This window comes from Pseudophryne corroboree, chromosome 3 (genome assembly GCF_028390025.1).
Source record: "Pseudophryne corroboree isolate aPseCor3 chromosome 3, aPseCor3.hap2, whole genome shotgun sequence".
Taxonomy (NCBI): Eukaryota; Metazoa; Chordata; class Amphibia; order Anura; family Myobatrachidae; genus Pseudophryne; species Pseudophryne corroboree.
Window position 1 is genome coordinate 516,578,323 of NC_086446.1, and position 27,016 is coordinate 516,605,338.

The window sequence follows — 27,016 nt, forward strand, 5'->3', positions numbered from 1 at the left end:
ATATGATTCTGTCACCATTGAAAGAATGGTGGAGGATTATATGAGTGACCGCATCCAAGTAGGCACGTCAGACAGTCCGTACGTATACTGGCAGGAAAAAGAGGCAATTTGGAGGTCCTTGCACAAACTGGCTTTATTCTACCTAAGTTGCCCTCCCTCCAGTGTGTACTCCGAAAGAGTGTTTAGTGCCGCCGCTCACCTTGTCAGCAATCGGCGTACGAGGTTACTTCCAGAAAATGTGGAGAAGATGATGTTCATTAAAATGAATTATAATCAATTCCTCCATGGAGACATTCACCAGCAGCAATTGCCTCCAGAAAGTGCACGGGGATCTGAGATGGTGGATTCCAGTGGGGACGAATTAATAATCTGTGAGGAGGGGGATGTACACAGTGAAAGGGGTGATGAATCGGACGATGATGATGAGGTGGACATTTTGCCTCTGTAGAGCCAGTTTGTGCAAGGAGAGATTGCTTCTTTTTTGGTGGGGGCACAAACCAACCAGTCATTTCAGTCACAGTCGTGTGGCAGACCCTGTCGCTGAAATGATGGGTTGGCTAAAGTGTGCATGTCCTGTTTATACAACATAAGGGTGGGTGGGAGGGCCCAAGGACAATTCCATCTTGCACCTCTTTTTTCTTTCATTTTTCTTTGCGTCATGTGCTGTTTGGGGAGTATTTTTTGGAAGGGCCATCCTGCGTGACACTGCAGTGCCACTCCTAAATGGGCCAGGTGTTTGTGTCGGCCACTAGGGTCGCTTAGCTTACTCACACAGCTACCTCATTGCGCCTCTTTTTTTCTTTGCGTCATGTGCTGTTTGGGGAGTATATTTTGGAAGGGCCATCCTGCGTGACACTGCAGTGCCACTCCTAGATGGGCCAGGTGTTTGTGTCGGCCACTAGGGTCGCTTAGCTTACTCACACAGCTACCTCATTGCGCCTCTTATTTTCTTTGCGTCATGTGTTGTTTGGGGAGTATTTTTTGGAAGGGCCATCCTGCGTGACACTGCAGTGCCACTCCTAGATGGGCCAGGTGTTTGTGTCGGCCACTAGGGTCGCTTAGCTTACTCACACAGCTACCTCATTGCGCCTCTTTTTTTCTTTGCGTCATGTGCTGTTTGGGGAGTATTTTTTGGAAGGGCCATCCTGCGTGACACTGCAGTGCCACTCCTACATGGGCCAGGTGTTTGTGTCGGCCACTTGTGTCGCTTAGCTTAGCCATCCAGCGACCTCGGTGCAAATTTTAGGACTAAAAATAAAATTGTGAGGTGTGAGGTGTTCAGAATAGACTGGAAATGAGTGTAAATTATGGTTATTGAGGTTAATAATACTATGGGATCAAAATGACCCCCATATTCTATGATTTAAGCTGTTTTTTAGGGTTTTTTGAAAAAAACACCCGAATCCAAAACACAACCGAATCCGACAAAAAAAATTCGGTGAGGTTTTGCCAAAACGCGTTCGAACCCAAAACACGGTCGCGGAACCGAACCCAAAACCAAAACACAAAACCCGAAAAATTGCCGGTGCACATCCCTACATTCAGGACTGGGTTCTGGTGACCACGGACGCGAGCCTCCGAGGATGGGGAGCAGTCACACAAGGAAGGAATTTTCAGGAACTGTGGTCAAGCCAGGAGGTTTGTCTACACATCAACATACTGGAATTGAGGGCCATATACAACGACCGACGACAAGCGGAGAATATTCTTCGAGACCTACCGGTTCTGATACAATCAGACAATGTCACAGCCGTGGCTCATGTAAACCGCCAAGGTGGGACAAGGAGCAGAGTGGCAATGGAGGAAGCCACCAGGATTTTGCGCTGGGCAGAAAATCACGTAAGTGCTCTGTCAGCAGTATTCATTCCGGGAGTGGACAACTGGGAAGTAGACTTCCTCAGCAGACACGATCTCCATCCTGGAGGTGGGGACTTCATCAAGAAGTTTTTGCAGAGATAACAAGTCTTTGGGGACTTCCTCAAATAGACATGATGGCGTCACGCCTCAACAAGAAGCTTCGGAGGTATTGTGCCGGGTCAAGGGACCCTCAGGCAGTAGCGGTGGACGCCCTGGTGACACCATGGGTGTTTCAGTCGTTCTATGTGTTAACTCCTCTGCCTCTCATCTCAAAAATATTAAGAATCATAAGACGAAAAAGAGTGCAGACAATGGTCCTCATTCCGAGTTTTTCGCTCGGTAAATTTCATCGCATCGCAGCGATTTTCCGCTTAGTGCGCATGCGCAATGTCCGCACTGCGACTGCGTCAAGTAAATTTGCTATGAAGTTAGGATTTTTACTCACGGCTTTTTCATCGCTCAGGCGATCGTAGTGTGATTGACAGGAAATGGGTGTTTCTGTGCGGAAACAGGCCGTTTTATGGGCGTGTGGGAAAAAACGCTACCGTTTCCGGAAAAAACGCAGGAGTGGCTGGAGAAATGGGGGAGTGTCTGGGCGAACGCTGGGTGTGTTTGTGACGTCAAACCAGGAACGACAAGCACTGAACTGATCGCAGATGCCAAGTAAGTCTACTCTGAAACTGCTAAGAAGTTTGTAATCGCAATATTGCAAATACATCGTTCGCAATTTTAAGAAGCTAAGATTCACTCCCAGTAGGCGGCGGCTTAGCGTGAGCAACTCTGCTAAAATCGCCCTGCGAGCGAACAACTCGGAATGACCTCCAATACTCATTGTTCCAGATTGGCCTCGAAGGGCCTGGTATTCAGATCTTCAGGAACTGCTCACAGAAGGTAAATAGCCTCTTCCTCTCAGGGAGGACCTGTTGTAACAGGGGCTCTGCGTGGTCCAAGACTTACCGCGGTTACGTTTGACAGCATGGCGGTTGAACACCGAATCCTAACTGGGAAGGGTATTCCCATTCAACTATGTAAAGAACAAAGTATTTAATAAGAATATTTCATTCATTCAGATCTAGGATGTGTTATTTTAGTGTTCCCTTTATTTTTTTGAGCAGTGTATGTTTTTTGGTTTGTTTTGTCTGCCCGACCCGGGGACTCAGACCCCTCCTAGATTGTCATCCCCTGGGATGGGGTTGGGGCCCCATTTTACCCTTTACATACCTAACATGTTATTTCCGACCGTAGGTGTTGGTTGATATGGCTTCTGTGGCCTCCCCACCCTCTCACAGTACTGGAGTTTCCCACAATACTCCGTTACGCATACTTTCCTGGAATGTAGAGGGGCTTAATCACCCCGTTAAGAGAAAAAAAGTAGTCTCTCATTTAAAACGTATGGCTCCTCAAATAGTATTTCTTCAAGAAACACATTGGCTAAATGACCCTCGGAACTCTTCACGGGCTCCCTGGAAAGGGGAATGCATATCGGCCCCATATCGTACCAAATCCCGGGGAGTAGCCATCATTTTCCATGCTAACTTACAGCACTCGATCAGTAGGACCCACATTGACCCTGAAGGTAGATTCATCTTACTTGATGCATTAATCAATGGTACTATGTATACCCTCCTCAATGTATATGCTCCCAATGTCTCCCCTGACTCTTTCTTTGCAGCTCTCCTATCGACGCTCCTACAGTGGGGTGGCCAAAATTTGGTTGTGGGTGGCGATTTTAACTTGGTATTTGACCCATCCATGGACAGATCTCGGGTAAGTGCCTCAACCTCTCTTTCCACCTCTCAACTGCTGTCCTTCTGCACGCAACTTGACTTGATTGACCTTTGCTTGACCATCTTTCACCCAACCCAGAAAAACTTTTCATTTTACTCTCATCCCCATTCCTCCCACTCCCACATTGATTACATCTTCACCTCCACATCTCTCTTCCCCAAGGTTACACATACGTCTATTGCAGACATCATCATCTCCGATCATGCCCCTATATCCATAGATATCTGTATGACTATGTCTGCTCGTAGCTCCCCATGCTGGCGTTTCCCAGCATATCTCCGCCACTCTGCTGACTTTCTTCTACACCTCAAACAATCCTGGCTTAATTATACTCTAGACAATAGTGACCAAACGTTAGACTCCCCTGTATTTTGTATACTCATGCTAAAAAGAAGACATTTTCTTCGCAGCTGCAGACTCTGAGTGCATCACTTACCTCCTCGTATCGGAGACACAAACAACTTGATACCCCAGCCTGTAAAGAGGCATATCTCTCAGCAAAACTAATGTATGACACTTTCCTTACTGAACAGGTTCAACTCTCCTATGACTATCAAAGGAATAAGTTTCACAGATGGGGTAATAAGTCGGGCAGGCTATTAGGCAATTTGATCAAGGGCCCCAAATCCTGCACTTGGATTAACACCATCGACATTTCCGGTAAATTAGTTTCAAATCCCGACTCTATTTGCACCGAATTTTTGCACTTTTACCGCTCCTTGTACACTAAGGGCCCTGACGACCCCGCTGCTAACCATTCTTTTCTAGAATCTGCTGATCTCTCGACTCTCTCTCAGGAAGAAAGAGACCTGCTAGACAGCCCAATTACCACCGAGGAGGTTATAGACACTATTAAAAGCTTGCCTAATAACAAAAGCTCTGGTCCCGACGGCTACAGCGCAGAATTTTACAAAATGATGCGTGATGAATTGGCCCCTACTCTTACGTCCCTTTACAATCACATTCTTTCTTCCAAACGAACCCCTATTAGGTTGAATGAGGCTAAAATAATTGTCATAGCAAAACCTGGCAAAGACCCCTCCCTTCCTAGCTCCTAGAGGCCAATATCCCTCTTGAATCAGGATTTTAAAATCTTAACCAAACTCATGGCCACTCGTCTACAATCTTGTCTATACCGCATCATATCACCAGCTCAGTTGGGCTTCCTCAGACACAGGCAATCTGTTAAAGGCATCAAGGCAACTTAACGGAAAACATTCTGATTAACCTAGACGCGGAAAAGGCCTTTGACAGGATCGCCTGGTCTCACCTCGATCGGGTCCTTCGCCATCAACATTTTGGAGAGAGGTTTTGTGGTCTTGTCAACTCCCTTTATAATGTCCCTACGGTGCAAGTGTTGGTCAATAATATCTCTTCTCCTCCTTTCATCCTCGAAAGAGGAACTAGACAACGATGCCCACTATTTCCCCTCCATTTTAATTTGGCCTTAGAACCCTTTATACGCCACATCATTAATTTAACTAGTTTCAGAGGCATCTTGATTGGTACTCAAGAATTGAAAATCATAGCGTTCGCAGATGATATCCTCCTTCTTACTTCGAATCCCAAACAATCAATCCCGGCACTACAAGCAGCTTCTCTTCTTTTGCCGGCTTCTCGATAAATTACGACAAATCAGAAGCCCTGGCTATATTTTGACAAGCCACTGTAGGCTGGGACCCTCCCTTTCCGTTCCGGTGTGGGCCCCCACCCATCTCACTTATCTAGGAATTCAGCTACCTGCAGACCCTTCCCTTCTCTACTGCTACAATATCCAACCTATTCTTACTAAAATCCAAACTGAGCTACGCCTCTGGCGAAATTTCCCTCTCAACCTCCTGGACAATGTAACCTTGTCAAAATGGCTAGCTTTCCCAAATTGCTCTATATACTACAGATGGTCCCTGTATTGCTCACAAATTCAGACCTTTCCCTCCTTAACGCACATATATCCAAGTTTATATGGGCTAATAAACGGCCTCGGATAAGCTTTCTCAAGTTGTCCCATCAGTACAGAATGGAGGGGTGAACCTGCCCTATATAGAGCAATATAATAGGGCCCGCCTTCTCCGCATAGCTATGGATTGGCTCAGCGCCACAAATGTATTTACGGACTCGATGCTGGATTCTCAATTATGCACCCCTCTGTCCCTTAGTTACATTCCACATGCCAGTAATGCCATTCTGAAGGCACCTCACCTTGACAATGCCCTTTAAACCTCTACTATCTTAGCATGGAAAAGGTCAAGGAAATCACTAGACATACATTATCTTCACTCCCCATTCCTCCCTTTTCTTGGGAATTTAGACTATCACAATGGAGGGGCATCTTTTCCTTTCAACAGCTGGCATACGGCAGGTATCACACAAATTCGCAATCTCCTTAACTCCTCACATGAACCAGTCACTTTCACTGAAGCCATAGATAAATATAACATCAACCCCAACCATGAATTTTATTATTTTCAAGCCTCTCACTATATACGTTCAATTCTGGCACGGCTTGATTTTAGGGATTTCCTTAACCCCCTTGATACGCTCCTCCACTCCGGTACATACTCCATATCAACTATATACGCCCGAATACGTACGGACATTATCCCTTCTTCTGATCTTATACAACTCACAAAATGGTCGTCCCAAATCCCTTCTTTATCCCCGGAAGCAGTATTAGACTGCTTTAGCACATCTTTGAAGCTTATTCCAGCGAGTGTCTATCAGGAAATGTCATATAAAATCCTACATAGGGCTTATATTTCTTCAAAGCGGGGTCACTTGATGGGCCTCTCGGAGACGTCAAATGCTCCGCACCAGTAGCCGACATTATGCACTACTTTTGGCACTGCCCCCACATACAAACGTTTTGGGGCGACTGCAAGCATACAGCTCCTCCTCCTTGGGTATTAATTTTCGATGTACAGACTCTTGGGCTCTTTTTGGTCACCTCCTCGACTAGCCGACCATCCCCTCTACAGACAAGAAATTAGTGACTCTTTTATCAGCCGTGGGGAGGAAAGCTATTCTCCAACAGTGGATGCACGCTACTCCCCCCTCCCTACCCATGGCCACCTCCAGATTGCTCTTTCTCTTTACCATGGACTGGTTGGAGACATCTCTCGATAAGGAGACTCTTACCCCTGCATTATTTCTCTGCTGGGGTAAATACATTCATACATTGCCTACATCCACTAAAAGAGCCATCCAACAAAGCTTTCACTATACCACTTGGTACTGTCACCAACTTTTAGACCTTAGATCTCCTATTTCTCTTCCATAACTCAGTATGATGTAAATCCTCCCTCTGCTCTCTGAGACAACTCTTTCTTCTTCTTTCTTACTCCCCCCCCCCCCCCGCCTCAACCTCGCCCCACTTTTTTTTTCAATCTCTCTTTGACCTCCAGTACTCCTATCCTTTTCTTTCTTCCCTGCCCTGATATTCTCTCCATGGATGGGTTGAGGGCCCCCTGGCTTTGGCGGACAATGCTTTAGTTAAGTTTATTCCGGTGATATGTTTTTCTTTTTTTTTTCTTTTTTTGTATACTTGTCTTCTATGTTGAAGGACACCTGGATATAAATACAGTTTAGTAAAATATTAGACCTGTTGTGATTTTATGGAGGTGTGTTTTCACTTCTATATCTATTCGTATCATCCTATCGTACTGTGTTATGGTCACCCCTCTCTAATCCATATGTTATTTACTTGAAAATGGAAAATGTGAGGTATACCTGGGAATATACAGATGCCACTCTCTGTTTTCTTGCACATATATTCTTGGCACTGTGTATTAGGCTCTGTACCTATTACTGGTACTGTTCATTTTGGGTTATACTTATACCTCAATAAAATATATTTGGAGAAAAAAAAGTGACAGGACCATTTTTGTAGTTTATTACATTCTACCCACTGGAAGTGCAACCCAAATTTTTATCCGATTGTCCATTTGGGTGTTCTCGTTCACGCAGCACAAGTCACGCATTGGTAATGATGTCTTTATGTCAATCCCCTTTTTATCCCCTTAGGGGAGGTTTATTAAAATTCTAATTACATACTTTTCCTATTTCCAAACTGAAGAATACCTATGATATATATATATTACAGTTCGAGTGGCACTCCAGGATTTTCAAAGTAATAATGGATCCTCACATCCAATTACTGCAGTAATTGGATGTGAGGATCCATTATTACATTGAAAATCCTGGCGTGCAACTCGAACTGTGATATATTACGAGCATTTGTTATGCATGAGATGGCCCCTGGGTGCCGATTGCTGTTTAATTCTCTCTATATATACATATATATTGAAAGTACCATAAACTCTTATCATTCTGGATTTGAAACGCAGGAGAAAGGACGAAATAATAATGAATTCTGTGAAGAGAATCTGTCTGTTTCAGTCTTCGAGTTGTTTGCAGCTGGAACAGAGACCACAGCAAATACTCTGTAGTTCAGTCTCCTGGTGATGATCAAATATCCACAAATCCAAGATGAGTCAAATTTATGTTACTTAAAGAAACACATGTAACTTCATCTAATAAATACAATGTTGAATAAGAGCAGCGCCCGCCGCGGCACTTTGTGTGTCCGTAATATCCTCTCCTCCCTCTTCCCGAGCGCTCCTGCACGGGGGGCGGAGTTTTGCGGAATGACGCGTTTGCGTCGTGACGTCACGACGCAAACGCGTCATTCCACGAAGCCCCGCCCCCCAAGCAGGAGCGCTCGGGGAGAGGGAGGAGAGGAGATTAGCCTGGAAGGAGGAGGCGGCTTGCGCGAGCGACGTGAGGTGGCGGGACCCGAAAAGCGGGAAGATGTAAGTATTATCTCTATCTTTCTCTCTCTCCCCCTTCCTTCCCCCCACTTGACACCTGCCTGCCGCACTGTGTAAAATGGGGATACCTGCCTGCCGCACTGTGTAAAATGGGGATACCTGCCTGCCGCACTGTGTAAAATGGGGATACCTGCCTGCCACACTGTGTAAAATGGGGATACCTGCCTGCCGCAGTGTGTAAAATGGGGATACCTGCCTGCCGCACTGTGTAAAATGGGGATACCTGCCTGCCGCACTGTGTAAAATGGGGATACCTGCCTGCCGCACTGTGTAAAATGGGGATACCTGCCTGCCGCACTGTGTAAAATGGGGATACCTGCCTGCCGCAGTGTGTAAAATGGGGGCACCTGTCTGCGTACTGTGTAAAATGGGGATACCTGCCTGCCGCAGTGTGTAAAATGGGGATACCTGCCTGCCGCACTGTGTAAAATGGGGATACCTGCCTGCCGCAGTGTGTAAAATGGGGGCACCTGTCTGCGTACTGTGTAAAATGGGGATACCTGCCTGCCGCAGTGTGTAAAATGGGGATACCTGCCTGCCGCACTGTGTAAAATGGGGATACCTGCCTGCCGCACTGTGTAAAATGGGGATACCTGCCTGCCACACTGTGTAAAATGGGGATACCTGCCTGCCGCACTGTGTAAAATGGGGATACCTGCCTGCCGCACTGTGTAAAATGGGGATACCTGCCTGCCGCAGTGTGTAAAATGGGGGCACCTGTCTGCGTACTGTGTAAAATGGGGATACCTGCCTGCCGCAGTGTGTAAAATGGGGATACCTGCCTGCCGCACTGTGTAAAATGGGGATACCTGCCTGCCGCAGTGTGTAAAATGGGGGCACCTGTCTGCGTACTGTGTAAAATGGGGATACCTGCCTGCCGCACTGTGTAAAATGGGGATATCTGCCTGCCGCACTTTGTAAAATGGGGACACCTGCCTGCCGCGCTGTGTAAAATGGGGATATCTGCCTGCCGTACTGTGTAAAATGGGGATACCTGCCTGCCGCACTGTGTAAAATCAAATGGGGATACCTGCCTGCCGCACTTTGTAAAATGGGGGCACCTGCCTGCGTACTGTGTAAAAGGGGATATCTGCCTACCGTACTGTGTAAAATGGGGATACCTGCCTGCCGCACTGTGTAAAATGGGGATACCTGCCTGCCGCACTGTGTAAAATGGGGATACCTGCCTGCCGCAGTGTGTAAAATGGGGGTCACCTGTCTGCGTACTGTGTAAAATGGGGATACCTGCCTGCCGCAGTGTGTAAAATGGGGGCACCTGTCTGCGTACTGTGTAAAATGGGGATACCTGCCTGCCGCACTGTGTAAAATGGGGATATCTGCCTGCCGCACTTTGTAAAATGGGGACACCTGCCTGCCGCGCTGTGTAAAATGGGGATACCTGCCTGCCGCACTGTGTAAAATGGGGATATCTGCCTGCCGCACTTTGTAAAATGGGGACACCTGCCTGCCGCGCTGTGTAAAATGGGGATATCTGCCTGCCGTACTGTGTAAAATGGGGATACCTGCCTGCCGCACTGTGTAAAATCAAATGGGGATACCTGCCTGCCGCACTTTGTAAAATGGGGGCACCTGCCTGCGTACTGTGTAAAAGGGGATATCTGCCTACCGTACTGTGTAAAATGGGGATACCTGCCTGCCGCACTGTGTAAAATGGGGATACCTGCCTGCCGCACTGTGTAAAATCAAATGGGGATACCTGCCTGCCGCACTTTGTAAAATGGGGACACCTGCCTGCCGCGCTGTGTAAAATGGGGACACCTGCCTGCCGCGCTGTGTAAAATGGGGACACTTGCCTGCTGTAATGTGTAAAATGAGGACTTTTTTATTTATTTATTTTCCCCCTGTGGTGGGCGTGATGATATCAGACGAGGCCACTCCCACTTTAATGAGACCACACCCATTTTAATCAGGCCACACACCCTTGTCGGGAGCGCGCACGCCTCTGGCGCGCGCATGCTTTTTCTTTTTATAGCTATATGGGGGGGGGGGGGGGGGCGCATTTTGAAATCTCGCACTGGGAGCCAAATTGTCAAGAAACAGCCCTGAATAAGAGAAATATTGCAATACATTTCTCAGCTTCAATATAAATTCCTAAGCTATATAAATCTTTCCAACAGATGATTGCAATATTTGAAAGTGATAGCTTTAGTAAGCATCTCCAATGAGAAAGATTGGTGTTTTGGAACAGAGAGCATGACAAGTTTCCCTATGTTTACCCCCTCTCTTTTAACAACATCTCTCTCTCTCTCTCTCTCTCTCTCTCTCTCTCTCTCTCTCTCTCTCTCTCTCTCTCTCTCTCTCTCTCGTGATAGACCTTTAGAACCAGGACCCACATATTCACCCTATAGCTTTCCTGATATGCTTACCAGTACTTTTTGCTGCCAGAAATTCAGCTAAGGCAGTAAATGATTATCATGGATAGATGTTATTTATTTAAGGATAAGTGAGACACTAAACTAGGTCTATTAAAGTATAACCCAATATACTAGGCAATAGGACAATAAGGTATATTATAGATAAGTGAAACATAAGAGTTGACCGTTGCATATTGCATATAATTAGAAATGTAGGTAAATGATTATGCAGTATGGGATAAATAGTATTTATGTAATACATAATAAAAATAAATACTCATTTACAGTAAAAACCACAGGTAAGAGGTTCTGCAGCAGTAAACTAGGCAACCCAAGCAGAGAATATTCACACAGAATGCACCATCATATTATGGGACATCAATGGAAACTCTGGCAAGTGGTTCAGGAACAGCAGCCTGAGGACTAGACGGTCAAAGGACAAGACTGCAGCATAGCCAAGCAAGTGGGCTTTGTTCAGAAACATAAAATGCTGAGATGTGCGGAATTTTAGTGTTGTCCTGGATAGTGGCCTGACACTTAAACATCAACCATAATCAAATTCTCATTCTTTCTCCTGAGGAACATAGCAAGAATCAACCACTAAATTCCCTCAGAAGATCTACGGTACCTAAAGTCATGCATGCATTTTTGTCATCATGCCTAGACTACTGCAATGCCCCACACCTGGGTCTCCCATCAAAACAACTGTACTGCTTGCAGCTGTTACAAAGTGCAGCTGCCAGGTTATTAACCAAACAGCCCCATTTCTGCCACATAATACTCGTTCTGTACTGCCTTCACTGGCTGTCTGTAAGATGGCAGATCATTTTCAAGATTGACTTACTGACTTTCAAAGCGCTACATAACCAGGGCTCCTGATTCCATACTGCACTTCTGGATTACTGCGATCTGTAGATGAAGGACTATGGGCCTAAAAAAGCAGGGGTTGTAGATGCGCAAAAAATTGCACACCTACAACCCATTACTGTAACATGCGGGGGGATGCACAGCACAGTACAAGTCCACTCCGCATGCCAGGTACTGCATCCCTTCCCCCCCACAAACATGCAAGCGCATTGCAAGACAGTGATGCTCTCACATGTTTAGGGTTGCTCTCTGCCTATGCAGCCTAGCTGTGAAGGCAGATGGCTAACCACCATATTTAGGCTTGTAGCGGGTGCATGTGATGTCACGCAGCCGCCGCGGCCCGCCTCAGAAATGGTACGGACACATTTGCTTTATCTGGATCGCGCCTCTGAAAAAGCTGCCGCTACCACCCCTCCTGCCCCGCGAGTGCCTCTGCCTGTCAACTAGGCAGAGGCGTTCACATATGTGAGATGCTGTTGCATCTCACTGTGCGCACAGGTACAGTGCGGCTTCTGCGCGTTCACAGACTCCAGAAAGATTCAGCATGCAAACGCAATCATAGCTGCATTCCATGCTGAATCGGGCCCTATGAGCAGCACCTGGAATCTCCCTGAATTTATCTGGGGGTCAAGCTGTCAGCTTTGCAGCTCAAACTCTATGGAACTCACTTCACCGTTTGAGGCGACCACCCTAGATTTCTTCAAAAATAGACTGAAGACTTTCCTGTTTACTCAAGCACTTCACTTATGTCCCTTGTTAAACTTATTTATGTTTTGTGTTATAAAGGCAAATGTAAAGCACTTTTGGGGAGTATTTACTTAGACACTGGGTTCACACCATAACTAATTGCCGGCAAAAATCCCAATGGCGTGGGGAAAGACTGTTCAATTAAATAGCATTTTTCCCACACCGAGAAATCTGGGATTTAGGAGCGGAAACCCACTGATTCCATGTGAACCAGTATATTTTTTCACGCGCACAAACTCAATTTTGTCTTCTTTTGCACACTGACTTTACCTTGCAGCTCATGCAGTAATCATAGCAGCATCCATCTGCTGCGTCAAACTCATGTGACCACTCCATCTACCTCAGCTACACTTGTCCCTGGCTGGGATGTCCAACCTTGCTGTCTGCTTCTTCTACAGTGTACACTTTACCTCCACACCATCATCCACACTGCATTTGGACTCACTAACTTCCTGACAGCCGTGTCTGCTGGGCCTCAGCCACTTTTTTTTCCCTGTGAGCCCTGTGGCCTCTAATCCCTCGCAATGTCCTTCCCACTTTTCCATCCTCTTCAGACCTCCAGGGGCATCTTAGTCCTCCTTTGGCTCATAGACCCTGCGTAGAGTGACAAGGAGATAGTGAGTGATGAGGAGAAGCAGATTGTGACAGGGGAAGGCAGAGGGTAACATGGAGATAGTGGGTGACAAGAGAGGCAGTGGGTGGCAAGAAGATAGTGGGTGATGGGGAGAAGCAGAAGATGACCAGAGAAGGCAAACTGTGACTAAGATAGTGACAGGGAGACAGTGGGTGACAAGGAGAGGGTAACAGGACACAGTGGCTGACAGGAAAACAGTGGGTGACAAGGAGACAGTGGGTAACTGAGGAGGCAGGGATGACAGGTAGATAGTGGGTGACAGGGGAGGCAGGAGTGACAGGGAGATATGGGTGATAAGGAAATAGTGGGTTACAGGGAGATATTGGATGAAAGCTGTGAGGTGGGTGCAGGTAGTGACATTAATAAGTTTACTTACTTCTGGAGCCAGGTCCATTGCCTGGGCCCACTTCAGATCAGCATGGCTTGGCTGGCTTATCAGTCTGTGAGATGTGCTGGCTCTCTCTGCAGACAGGTGCTCCTCCTATCCACCTAGCCGCTATCATCCCCGGTAGCACCACCTCTCCCTCAGCACCAGCCAGTCTGCATCAGTCACTCAGGAGGCAGAGGGAAAAGCCAGCCAGGGAGAAATGAGAGAAGAAGCCCCAATTGCACCTCCTCCTGATCTCCATCTGGAATGTGGTATATTTAGAGTAAATTATTTATTCATGGCTGTTAATTATATCGAATACATATGTGTTAATATTATTATATTTGTAGTTAGCAATTCGATATTATATAATTCCTATATTATAGTTATCAATTCAATATTTTATAATTATTCTAATTATATTATGTAAATTGTTATAACATAGTTACTGTTATTGTAATATATGTGATTAATGACCCTACCTCTACTTACTTTGTCATCACAAAGCTACAGATGTCTTGACAAATATTTTCTGCATTGGGGTAGATATGTTTCCTTACTCTTGAGGTAGGTTTTTGGTCTTTTGCTAAGGCATGATAATGCTCTTATCATGGCAAGAGGTGGTACTGTTGATGGCACTTTGTGGCCTTGCTTTGACACAATCAACATCATTCTTCAAATACAACACATTCATCATCACTCAATGATGACAGATCCTTTTTTCTGTCATCCTCGTAATATGAGCAACTTCCGAAGCAGAATACTCAATGTCTACATCCAGCACAGCATTATCATTACTCATCCTCACATTTCCAAATTTTACACCTAGCATTCATGGACACCCTCTTTAGGATTTTGAATATGACCAGTTTCTTATTTGGCCTCAGTGTTGTTTCAGACACTAATATGGCTATTATGGAAGTGCACACTCAGGGGGTCATTCAGACCCGAACGCAGTCGCACGTCTTTACGCAGTGGCTGCATTCGGTTGGTCTGTGCACGCACAGCGGCCACAGTGTGCGTGGTGACCCTACACCTTGAAGCCGCATCCTGGAAGGATGCGGCCATTGCTACCTTTTCCCTTAGTACGTAAATCAAAAGCTGATGATTTATTTGACATCATCTTTGTTTGGCTTGAGGGCCCCATTCAGCATGGATAGCAATTGCAAATAGGTTTTTAAAAATTTGCAATTATTCGCAAAACTGTGAATAGTGCAATACCGCAAGGGTCAGATCTTGGGCCTCTACTGATCAATATATTTATTAATGACCTAGGAATAGGTCTGGAAAGCATGGTATCAATTTTGCAGATGATACTAAACTATGTAGGGTAATTAACTCAGACAAGGGTTCAGAGTCCCTACAAAATGACTTATTTAAACTGGAACTTTGGGACTCTAAATGGAGAATGAGATTAAATATAGATAAATGTAAAGTCATGGACTTCGGCACTAAAAATAACCATGCATCCTACAAATTAAATGGAGAGATTTTAGGAGAAACTGTTTTAGAAAAAGATCTGGGGGTGCTCATTGATAATAAATGTAACAGTCTACATTGTCAGATTGCAGCAACAAAGGCAAATAAGGTTTTAGCCTGCATAAAACGGGTGATTGAGACAAGGTATGAAAGTGTAATCGTACCATTATATAAATCACTAGCACGGCCACATTTTGAAAATTGTGTAAAATTTTGGGCACCACAATATAAAAAGATATCTTAGAGCTTGACAGGGTTCAGAGATGAGCAACTAAATTGATAAGGGGGTTAGAGACGCTGGAATATGAGGAAAGGCTTACCAAGTTAAATATGTTCTTACTTTAAAAAAGGCGCCTAATAGGAGACATTATCAATATATATAAATATAAAAAGGGACAATACATGGAGCTATCAGGTGATTTGTTTATTAGGAGACCTATACAAAGGACATGCGGACACTCTCTGAGGTTAGAAGAGAAAAAATGTAATACCCATCGAAGGAGGGGGTTCTTCACAATAAGGGAAGTAAGGATCTGGAATACCTTGCAAGAGAAGGTAGTAATGGCGGACTCAGTACTTGAGTTTAAATATGGGTTGGATAAATTTCTAACTGATAAAGATATCCAGGTATATAACATTTAAAAAGACTGTATTGAGTTACTGCAAGTATACTTTGGTTACATTCATAACAATATATAATCAAAACAAAGGTTGAACTCGATAGACAACTTGTCTTTCTTCAACCTCACTAACTATGTTACTATGTTACTAAGACAATCGCACACGCATCTAAAATATATAAGATATAGCTCACAAAATGGCAAAAGAAAGGAAGTCACTGGGAATGTCCAATTGTCATTGATTTGCGAAGCAATGTGAATGCAGATGCGTATGCAATAACAAACACAATATACAGAGCATTGGTACCATCTATAAGTGTTTTCCCCTCAATTTTCTAACCTATTTATCCCACTCTAACTACTTAATTAGGTGTATCCAATGAAGCTATCAAACCAGGGACGATGCTAGGGTGTTCAGCACTCCCCCACAATCTATAAATTTGGTCCCTCCCTCCCACATATTATAAAGGGACCGCAGCTTCCAACGAGAATGCAGGTAGTGTAACCACAGTTATATCTGGCATTCTGCCCTTACATACTGAAGTGTTGAAACATGCTGGAAAAAAGTACACCCTGGCATGGCGTCTGGTGACGAGTCGTGACAGACTGGCAGTGGGTGACAGGGAGAGGGTGACTGGCAATGGGTTACAGGGAGAGGGTGACTGGCAGTGGGTGACAGGGAGAGGATGGCTGGCAGTGGGTGACAGGGAGAGCTGTAAATTTGCAGAGGCAAAATTCAGGAGTAATGCCATAGTGGTATATGTGGCTGTTTGGTGATTATTGCAAGGGGACTATCTTCATTGTCTCCGGCAGTTCCGCCACTGCAGACTAGATGTGTATATGAAAAATGTCTCACCCTGCTGTCATAGTCATTGGTAAATACATAAGTCTAGTTTTATGTTAATGTATTGAAGGAAGGAATTGGGGAATTAGGAGCGGTATTATGAAGCTTTGCCTTGCTCCGGACATGAAAATATACTATGTATTGTTATTATTATAATTCTTCTTCTTATTATTATTATTATCATCATCAGTTATTACACACACATATGCCGCAGCGCTTTACAAAGAACATTTGGCCATTCACATAAGTCCCTGTCCAATATAGGTTGAGTATCCCTTATCCAAAATGCTTGAGACCAGAAGTATTTTGGATATCAGATTTTTCCATATTTTGGAATAATTGTATACTATAATGAGATGTCATGGCGATGGGACCCAAGTCTAAGCACAGAATACATTTATGTTTCATATACACCTTATACACACAGCCTGAAGATCATTTTAGCCAATATTTTAATAACTGTGTGCATTAAACAAAGTGTGTCTACATTCACACAATTCATTTATGTTTCATATACACCTTATACACACAGCCTGAAGGTCATTTAATACAATATTTTTAATAACTGTGTATTAAACAAAGTTTGTGTACATTGAGCCATCAGAAAACAAAGGTTTCACTATCTCACTCTCACTCTAAAAATTACGTATTTCGGAATATTTGGATATGGGATACTCAACCTGTAGTAACACTATGCAAATCTGATTTGATGACTGTGGTAGAACTTATACAAATTGCAAAGTGTAAATTCTAAGACTGACAATGGGAAGTAGGTTTGGAATGAGGAACAGTGTGCAGATTCTGATTCTTTATTGCCCCACTCATTTAGATGAACGACTATTAGCAGTACCTAGAGTCTCCTTGAATTCATCTGAGGGTCGAGATTTAACCATTGCGGCCCTGACTATGGAGCTAGCTTCCCACACAGTTCAATACTTTGCTCTAGAATCCTTCAAAAACAATCACAAGACTAAGAGCCTAATTCAGACCTGATCGCGGATATGCGAAAAAACGCACATCTAAAATCTTTGACATACAGGGGGACGCCCAGCACAGGGCATGTCCACCCCGCATGCCGGGTCCTGTCTCCCTACCCCCACACAGACGTGTGAAAGCATCGCACAGCGGAAATTCTTTTGCACCTGCCGAGTAGCTAAATAGACAGACGGCTACCCACCATGTTTAGGATTGCAGCGGCTGCATGTGACATCACGCATGCCACCGTGGCCCACCCCGCAAATGGTCCAGACACGCCTGCATTGTCCGGACTGCGCTTTAAAAACTCCGTTGCAATGCCGCCGACACACCCTGAGACCACCTCTGCCTGTAAATCAGCCAGAGGCAATCGCACAAGTGAGATACCATCACATCTCACTGTGTGCGCACAGGCAGTGCGGCTTCTGCTCATGCGCACACTGCAGAGGGCTTCAGCCTGCGTACTCTGCCGCTGCAGCGAATAGGGCTGAATTAAGTCCTAAATCATTTACTTATGCATTTTCTAATTGTCCCTTTAGTTAAGAAAAAAAATACAACCCATATGCTCAGTTCTATCTTCTAGTAAGCTTATTTCGTATCATGTGTTTTCATGTGTATCATGTGCAAATGTAAACCACTGTGATTAATTATTATTATTATTATTATTATTATTATTATTATTATTATTATTTCATTGACAGACAAAATATAAAAGGAGATAGATACAGTGATTGGACCAGACAGACTTCCTGGAATTTCTGATCGCATCCACATGCCCTACACTAATGCTGTGATACATGAGATCATGAGGTATTTAGACCTTACCCCAATGGCTCTCCCTCATCTGGTGACTGAGGATACACACTTCAGAGGGCATACAATCCCCAAGGTTAGTGATTTTACCAACCTCGTTGTTTGTGTAATTACAATCTCATAGATATGCAGCACTTGGTTGGGTCAATCATTTTTCATTACTGGATCTTTTACATAACTTCTAGTACACAGTACCTTAATGATCATAATGATCATGCCCAACCGTTTCTGTTCTACTGTAATGTTTATTTTAATTAAACCATATTTAAAAAAAAATCTTTGGGGCCTGTGTATATCTTATTTTTCAAAATAAGATACAGTAAGCTTTGCTGCATACACACGTCTGTGAACACAGACAATTTAAAAGAAAAACTAAATGCGTCGCTAAGTCCGATCTAATTAAGTCCGATCTAATTAGCTTCAGCCTTATTTACTAAATGGAAAATACTGACAATATAATCTATGGAAGATCTTTTTGAGTAATCACATATCCTGCTGCAGAAAAGAGAGCTACATGATCTAAATGTTGTATTGGTAATTTATAGTTAGTCTTTGTACACAAGGGCTTGCCCTGAAGCTCAAGATCAGTGTCCAGTTAATGGCTCCAATGTGTTCTCATCAACAGATATTTTCATTGATGATCCTTTAAAATGTAATATGAGAAACAATCCTAGAGGATACTGGGGTTCCATTTAGTACCATGGGGTATAGACGGGTCCACTAGGAGTCATGGGCACTTTAAGAATTTGATAGTGTGGGATGGCTCCTCCCTCTATGCCCCTCCTATCAGACTCAGTTTAGAAAATGTGACCGGAGGAGCCGGTCACGCTTATGGAAGCTCCTGAAGAGTTTTTTTCTGCATTTATTTTTCTGTTTGTTATTTTCAGGCAGATCTAGTTGGCACCAGCCTGTCTGATTCATGGGACTTAAGGGGGGGGGGGAAGGCCCAACCTCATGAAGGGTAAATGGTCCCGTTCCCCGCTGACAAGGCACTAGCGTACATTGCCGCAGCACGCTGCCACCCCTAAGAGAGCCAGAAGAAAGATAAGTGTTGAGTACTAAGCCAGCGTCCCAGTTAGCGGGTCTCCGGCCATTATGGCGGCATGAGGGTACGGAGACGTACGGCTTCTCACCGGGGGCGGATTGTGTCTCCAGACTCAGTACACAACTGCATCTCAGTATAATGTACACAGTACCCACACTGGCAAGCAAAGCCTTAAAATGGATCTGGCTCCATTTTAAGCACAAATTTACCTCAGCCAGTAAAAAAAAAAAAAGCGGGAAGACTGCGCGCCATTGAAGGGACGGGGCTTCACTATAAGAGGATCCAGCAGCTCACCAGCGCCATTTTCCCTCTGCAGTGGACACAGATGCTGACTGACAGGGACGTGCAGCTCCTCCGGTGTGACTCCAGATTACCTCAGCTGTACCAGGGAGTCATAGCAAGGGGGAGCGATTATTAGTGTACTAACTCCCCAATCTGGGTACTTAGTCTGCGACCTGACTAAGCATGGCATTAGCAATAAGGGCGCATTAGCAATAAGACCCAAACTCTGGGTCTTCCTGGAAGGGCTCTTTGTGGGTTAATTGTGCTTTTAACCTTTCCTGTGTGTGTGTGTGTGTGTGCTGTTACATTTACAATATGTCAGGCAAAGAGTGTGTTTCATGTACGGCAGAGTGTTCCTCTTCCCCAGGGAGCTCACTACTATGTACTCAGTGTAGTGCACCTTAGGCTAGTGGGGATGAACCAGCGTGGCTGGATTCCATTAAAGGCATGATTTCCAATATATCTAATAAATTGTCCTGCCTTGAGAAAGAGACGCAATACTTAAGACAGTCTGTGGATGAGATTATGAATAGAGACTCAGTCCCCAAACAAGCGTCTCAGTCCCTTGCCATTTGTACACAACAAAACCTCTGGCCCATATCATGCAGTCTGACTCTGACACTGAGGGGTGGCAGACATGGAGGAGTGGGAGCTGGATTCAGAAAGGGGGACGCTGCTCTGTCACAAGGAATAGAGGCTTTTGTAGAAGCTATCCAAGATGTTCTGCAGGTTCCTCATAAAGTGGCAGAGGAGTGTGAAGAATCTTATTTTAATATAAAAAAGAAATCCTCAGTCACTTTTCCTGTGTCCAAGGAATTGAATACCCTGTTTGAAGAACCGTGGGTTAACCCTGATAAGAAATTTTAAATCACTAAAAGGTTACTCTCATCTTTTCCTTTTCCTCCCGAGGATAGGAAAAGATGGTAAGTCCACCGATAGTGGATGCATCAGTGTTTAGGTTGTCATGGAAAATTGTGTTACCTGTCACTGGTGCAGCCTCCCTGAAAGACACGGTTGATCGTGAGATTGAGACTACACTCAAATCCTTGTACACGGCTGCATAGGGTGGCCCAGAGACCCACTATAGCATTTGCGTGGATTACTAAAGCCATGCTAGATGGTCAGGTAACCTAATTGAGGGGTTGAAACCTTATCTAGGAGGGAGATTGTTTAACTCCTGCACATATACAGGACTCTGCAAACTTTATGGTGGAAGCCATAAAAGAAGTGTGTTTGCTTAATGCACGCACCACAGACATGACAGTGTCGGCACGCAGGGGCTTATAGTTACACCAGTGGACTGTGGACGTGGACTCCAGGAAAGGCGTGGAAGGCCTACCCTTCACAAGAGGCCTTATTTGGAGATGAACTAGACAAATGGATCTCCAAAACTACTGCGGGTAAGTCCACATATCTTCCTTCTGCAGCTCCCCCAACCAGGAAGACCTACTCAGGACCTACTCTACAGTCCTTTTGGAATGCCAAGTTTAAGGGCAAAGCCAGAGGATCTTCTACAGCCAACATAGGCACTAGAGGTAAACCATGCAAACTAGCAACTGCTGGTTCACGGGAACAGAGCTCAAGCTCTGCTTCCTCAAAGCCTTCAGCATGACGATGGACCGCAATGCCTGGAGGACTGGCAGGTGGGAGCCTGACTAAAAAATTTCAGTCACATCTGGACGGCATCTTGACAGGATCCCTGGGTCATAGATCTTATTTCCCAGGGTTACAGGCTGGAGTTTCAGGAACTCCCTCCTCATAGATTCTTAAAATCAGGCTTACCAATTTCACAGGAGGCAAGTATAACCTTACAGGATGCCCTTCAAAAACTGGTACAAACGCAGGTCATTGTTATAGTTCCACCTCATCTCCAAAACAAGGGCTATTATTCCAACTTGTTTGTGGTACCAAAACTGGATGGTTCGGTAAGGCTGATTCTGAATCTAAAATAATTGACCCGTACTTACGAGTGTTCAAATTCAAGATGAGGTCTCTGAGAGCGGTGATCTCAGGTCTGGAGGAAGGGGAATTCCTAGTGTCTCTGGATATAAAGGATGTGTACCTTCACATTCCGATCTGTCCGCCTCACCAGGCTTATCTATGGTTTGCACTGCAGGACTGTCACTACCAGTTCCATGCCCTACCTTTTGGTCTCTCCACAGCCCCGAGGGTGTTCACCAAGGTGTTGGCACAGATGATGTTTCTTCTTCGCAAGCAGGGAGTGAACATAATTCCATACATGGACAATCTTCTGATAAAGGCTCTGTCCAGTGAGAGGTTGTTGAACAGCATTGGCCTCATGACCAAACTACTCCTGGATCACGGCTGGATACTAAATCTTCTGAAATCTCACTTAGAGCCAACTCGGAGGCTCCCATTTCTGGGAATAATACTGGACACACAGTCGCGGAAAGTTTTTCTTCTGTTGGAAAAGTCATTAGTAATCCAGTTGATGGTTCGGGATGTCCTGAAGCCAACCCGGATGTCGGTGCACCTATGCATTCACCTTCTGGGAAAAATGGTGGTCTCTTATGAGGCTTTTCAATACAGAAAGTTTCCTGCAAGACCCTTACAGGTCGATCTGTTGGACAAATAGTCCGGAACACATCTTCACATGCACCAGAGGATCCGTCTTTCGCCAAAGGCCATGATCTCCCTTCTGTAGTAGCTACAGACTTCTCACCTGATCGAGGGCCGACGGTTCGGGATTGAAAATTGGATTCTGCTAGCCACGGAAGCAAGCCTCAGAGGTTGGGCAGCAGTTTCAAGGAAGATGGTCAAGTCAGGAAGTTGTCCTTCCAATCAACATTCTGGAACTCAGAGCTATATACAACGCCCTTCTGCAGGCCTCATATCTTCTTCACAATCAGGCCATTCAGGTCCAGTCATACAATGTGACGGCAGTGACGTGCATAAACCGACAGGGCGGAATGAAAAGCAGAGCAGCAATGTCAGAGGTGTTAAGAATTCTCCACTGGGCAGAAAAACACGCTGCGGTGTTGTCGGCAGTCTTCATTTCGGGAGTAGACAACTGGGAAGCAGACTTCCTCAGAAGACACGACCTGCACCTGGGGAAGTGGGGCCTTCACCCGGAGGTATTCAGGTGCCTGACAAGTCAATGGGGATGTCCACAGATCGACATGATGGCCTCTCGTTTCAACAAGAAGCTCAATCGGTATTGTTCAAGGTTGAGAGACCCACAGGCAGTGGCAGTGGACGACCTGACGACTCCATGGGTCTCTCAGATGGTGTACATATTTACTCCACTTCCTCTAATCCCAAGAATTCTGAAAAGAATAAAAAGGGAAAAGGTTCAAGCAATTCTCATTGCTCTGGACTGGCCAAGAAGGGCCTGGTACGCAGACCTCCTGGAGATGCTTCTCGAAGATCCATGGCCTCTACCTCTTCGCGAGGATCTTCTGCAACAGGGCCCGTTCGTCTATCAAGACTTACGATGACTATGTTTGATGGCATGGAGATTGAACGGCTGATTCTTGCCAGGAGAGGCATTCCTGAGAAAGTCATCCCGACCATGGGCAATATTTACTAATATTCGTGTTTGAGTCGGTTTGTGTAGTGTTTAAACTCGTTTTGTATCGGGTGCATTTTCATGCAACTTTTTGAATCCATATACGCAAAGTTACGAAGCAGTCGACTTTATGGTTTTCGTGTTTTCCGATGTCGATGCCAGTCGGTTTTTTTTGGCACATTTACGGCCGTCATTGTCGTTTGCGTACGTGTTTTTGTTGGATTTGCTGTTTTTTTCCCTAAGTTAAACGCGGCAGGGTTTTTTTTCCCCGCGGCCGCATTTTCACTTTCAGTTTCGATTTTCATCCCCGTTCGTGATTGGTTGTGTTTCAGATGGTAGGAGTGTCTGTGCGCAACCATATAAATACGCCTCAAACCGTCTGCACCTCGTGGGTTTAGTTAGTGGTGAGGAGGAGGGAGGTTGTGCTGTGGAGGTAGGTGAATTTGTGGTTTGGTGAGGAGTGTTGGTAGCGATTTCTGAGTGTGGTATTGTATTTGAAAGTCGTCTTGTCATTCTTGTTGTCTTGTATTTTGTGGTTTTGTCTCATTCTTAGTCCAAGTTATTTTTCTTTATAGTCCCTTGTCAGTGTGTGTGTGTGTGTGTGTGTGTGTGTGTGTGTGTTGTGTAGTGGTAGTGGAGGAGTGTGTTGTTTTTCTTTTTTTCCCCTGTGTTAACTGTTTAGACACACAATTATGTGTGACTCAGAGGTGGAGGGTGTGAGTGAGGGGGAGGAGGTCGGTCAGGTGGAGGAGGTGAGTGTTAGTGAGGTTAGTGAGGTGGAGGAGGTGAGTGAGGTTGCTGCAGCAGCCTCAAGTGACAGTGACAGTTAGAGTGCTCCGCAGCCACGCACCACTACTAAGACTGGGCGGAATGTTAAGTTTAGTTTTGCAGAAAATGTGGCATTGGTGCAGGAGCTGATGAAGTACCAGAGGCAGCTATTTGGCCCTGAGTCTGCCAAGGTGCCAACACGGAGGAAGACGGTGTTGTGGTCGAAAGTAGTTGCTGTCAATAGTGAGGGGGTGGTCAAGCGGACGGAGGACACATGCCGCAAACGGTACTATGACATAAAGCGACGTGTCAAGTCCAAAATGGCCAAGGAGGCCAAATCGGCTCGGAAAACCGGTGGTGGCCAGCCCTATATTGCAAGTTATCTGGAGTAGGAGGAGCCCATGCGGAGTGTAATACCTCCTGAAGTTGTCTCTGCAACCCATGTCCGGGATTCAGATAGGCCAAGGAAGAATGGTGAGCATGTGTATTTGTATTTTTTTTTTTGTGTTAAAATGTTTTATTTTGTAATCTGTGTCATGTGACGTTGCATATTACTCCCATCTTCAAGTGTGTGTCAGCAAATTCATTGTTTTGGGTCATGTGTTAGCTAAAAGCCAATGTAATATCTTACTTTATTGTATGTCATGTGTTTTTCAGACAGATATTTTGCATGTGTAGTTTGGACTTGGTGTGTCTCTGATTTGTCCTGCAATAATGTTTTCCTTTTGGGCGTTTTTTTTTTTTTAGATTATGACTATGTTTTATATATGTGTTCCATGTTTTTTTTTAGTAAAAACATTCGTTGTCATGTTAGAGGCTGGAGTACTGGAAAGTGGTTTTTAAACCACTTACATGTGTAATGTCATCTTTAGAGAATGTTATTGGTTTTTGTTTTTTTTGTAATGTTTTTTTTTGGCTTGTATTTGTACCGTGACACCATACTGCATTTTTTTTTTCAGCAAAAAATTAGTTTTTGGGTTTTTTTGGTCATATACTGGTAATGTGTCTTTGGAGTGCCACATCACAGAGCAAATTAGATATTGCATCTGTAATATTTTTTTAAACAATACAAAATGAAGTTGTGTGTTTTTTTAAAAATAAAAAACCTTTCCTTGAACTTGTGGCCTATGTCAGTGTCCTGTACATGTTTGGCTGTCTTGATGTTGCGATAGTGCATATGTGTTTTGGTTGTTTTTTGTGATAAATTTTTGTATTTCTGGTCCTTATGTTAGTTTGAATTAAAAACCAAGCATTTCTAAATGTAAAACTGTTTATAAGCATAATGGGTGGATGTATACACAATAGCATGATTTATGAATATATCTCATTTTATACAGTGTCTGAAAAAAGCAGTACTACTCGTCGGCCAGTAAATCCCAACACATCTGATGATGATGACGCTGCGGAAGCAGGTAAAGTGTCCATTGTAGTATAGGGTATGCTTGTAAAGGAATGGCCATAACAAAATTGCACTTTCATTAAAAGGTCCATCAAAAGAAGTATGGAGCAGCAGAAGTGGCTCTTCTGTAAGACATCACCACAAGAAACCTGTGGCCGAAAAGAAAGCAAGGTCGTCTGTCCCGGCACAAACACAGCAGACTACCCCGCCACGAAGATTATCGTCCGTATGTTCTGTCCCCCACTCCAAATTTTGGACACACCTCCAAGACGTCATCCACACTCCCCTCATCTTGATTGTGAGTATCAAACTGAAAAAAAGTGAAAAATGTCAGAACATAATCATAATCAGTCATAACCGCATTAAGTCAAAACACTTCCAAAACAAAAATACTTACCGCAGTAAGTAAAAGCTGAAATGGAATCCAAACTAAATGTCCTTGTCCACATCCAGTAAAGATATATATGTCCACTTGAGTCATACAGTATGACATTGGGTATAAGATGCTGCAACAAAAAAGCGTGTTGGTTTGTTTGTAAAAAGTTTTTTTTTTCTGAAAAACTCATGTGTGCTTGAGGTAACATTGCAAAATACATACAAAAACATTACTATGTTTTTTGGAACAAAGCTATAAGGTAACACATTATGTATTACAATGTTATTTTATGGTGGAGTATGTGTGAGCTACAATAAAATTAAAGTGTTTGCTTTCACAATTAAGTAACCAGACACATTTGCCACAAACAGGCATATGTATGCATTTAAGCTATGAGTGATGATGTTGCTAGGCAGAATAGTTGAAAGCAACAGTGAAGGACATGTGTTCCATGTGTAGTGATTTTTTATCATTTCACAAACATATGGATAGCTAATGTAGATATGTTTAACATTTCAGCTTCGAGTCCTGGGAACAGCATCCCTCCGCAACAACACCAACACAGTGACATGGAGGAGACAAACATCTTAGAAATGCAGCCATTAATGCAAGGAATGAAACCCCCAGCACCTGTGAGTGCACCACCACAGCAAAGCACACCACCACCACAACACAGCCCAACAACACCAGGAACACAAGGCCCTGATCAGATGTTTTGTACTATTTGGGCTAGACAGCAGGCCACTAATGAAGATTGCCTGCGTAAGCAGACACAAATGTTTGCAAGCCTACCATCTCACCTTAGAAGAATCTCAAGAAATCTGAGTCGACAAAATGAGCAAACAACCAGAATAGGCAATACCATGGAACTCATGCGTACAGACATTACACAGGTCATGGGCAACTTACAGTGCATAATGGAAGAACAGCACAGACTAATGGAAGAACAGCACAGACTAATGAATGGAAGAACAGCACAGACAACAGCAAAGTTATATGAGCATTTTTCAAAACGGTCAAAAGATTAATGAAAGTTTATTCAGAATAGTAGACAATCAAAATGCTGCTACACGTGAACTCAATGCCACCCTCACTAACCTGAATGAAACTCTCAGATGCATGCACCAACAGCAAACAACCAGCAGTTATGGTACGACTACTCCAAATATCACGCCAGTCTCATCACCACCAAGACGGTCCACCAGAGCACACCAACATGACAGTGCTAAAGGCAAAGGCCAGGACAAGCAGACACCCAAAAAAACGTAAAAAAAAAACAAGTTAGACATTTGTGATAATTAACTTAAAATAGTTAGCAAGTGTTTTTGATGGTTTACAAAATATCACACTTAGCTCCTTGGCCCTTTTTTTTAACTTTATTAATTATAAGTGGGCCAAAATAATAGAAAAAATAGTACGCACATT

General features: G+C 44.3%; 1 pseudogene; it reads left to right on the plus strand.

The window, feature by feature from the left end:
- The window catches only part of LOC135057327 (cytochrome P450 2C31-like), a 76,274-nt pseudogene that overhangs the window by 25,535 nt on the left and 23,723 nt on the right, over positions 1-27,016 (plus strand).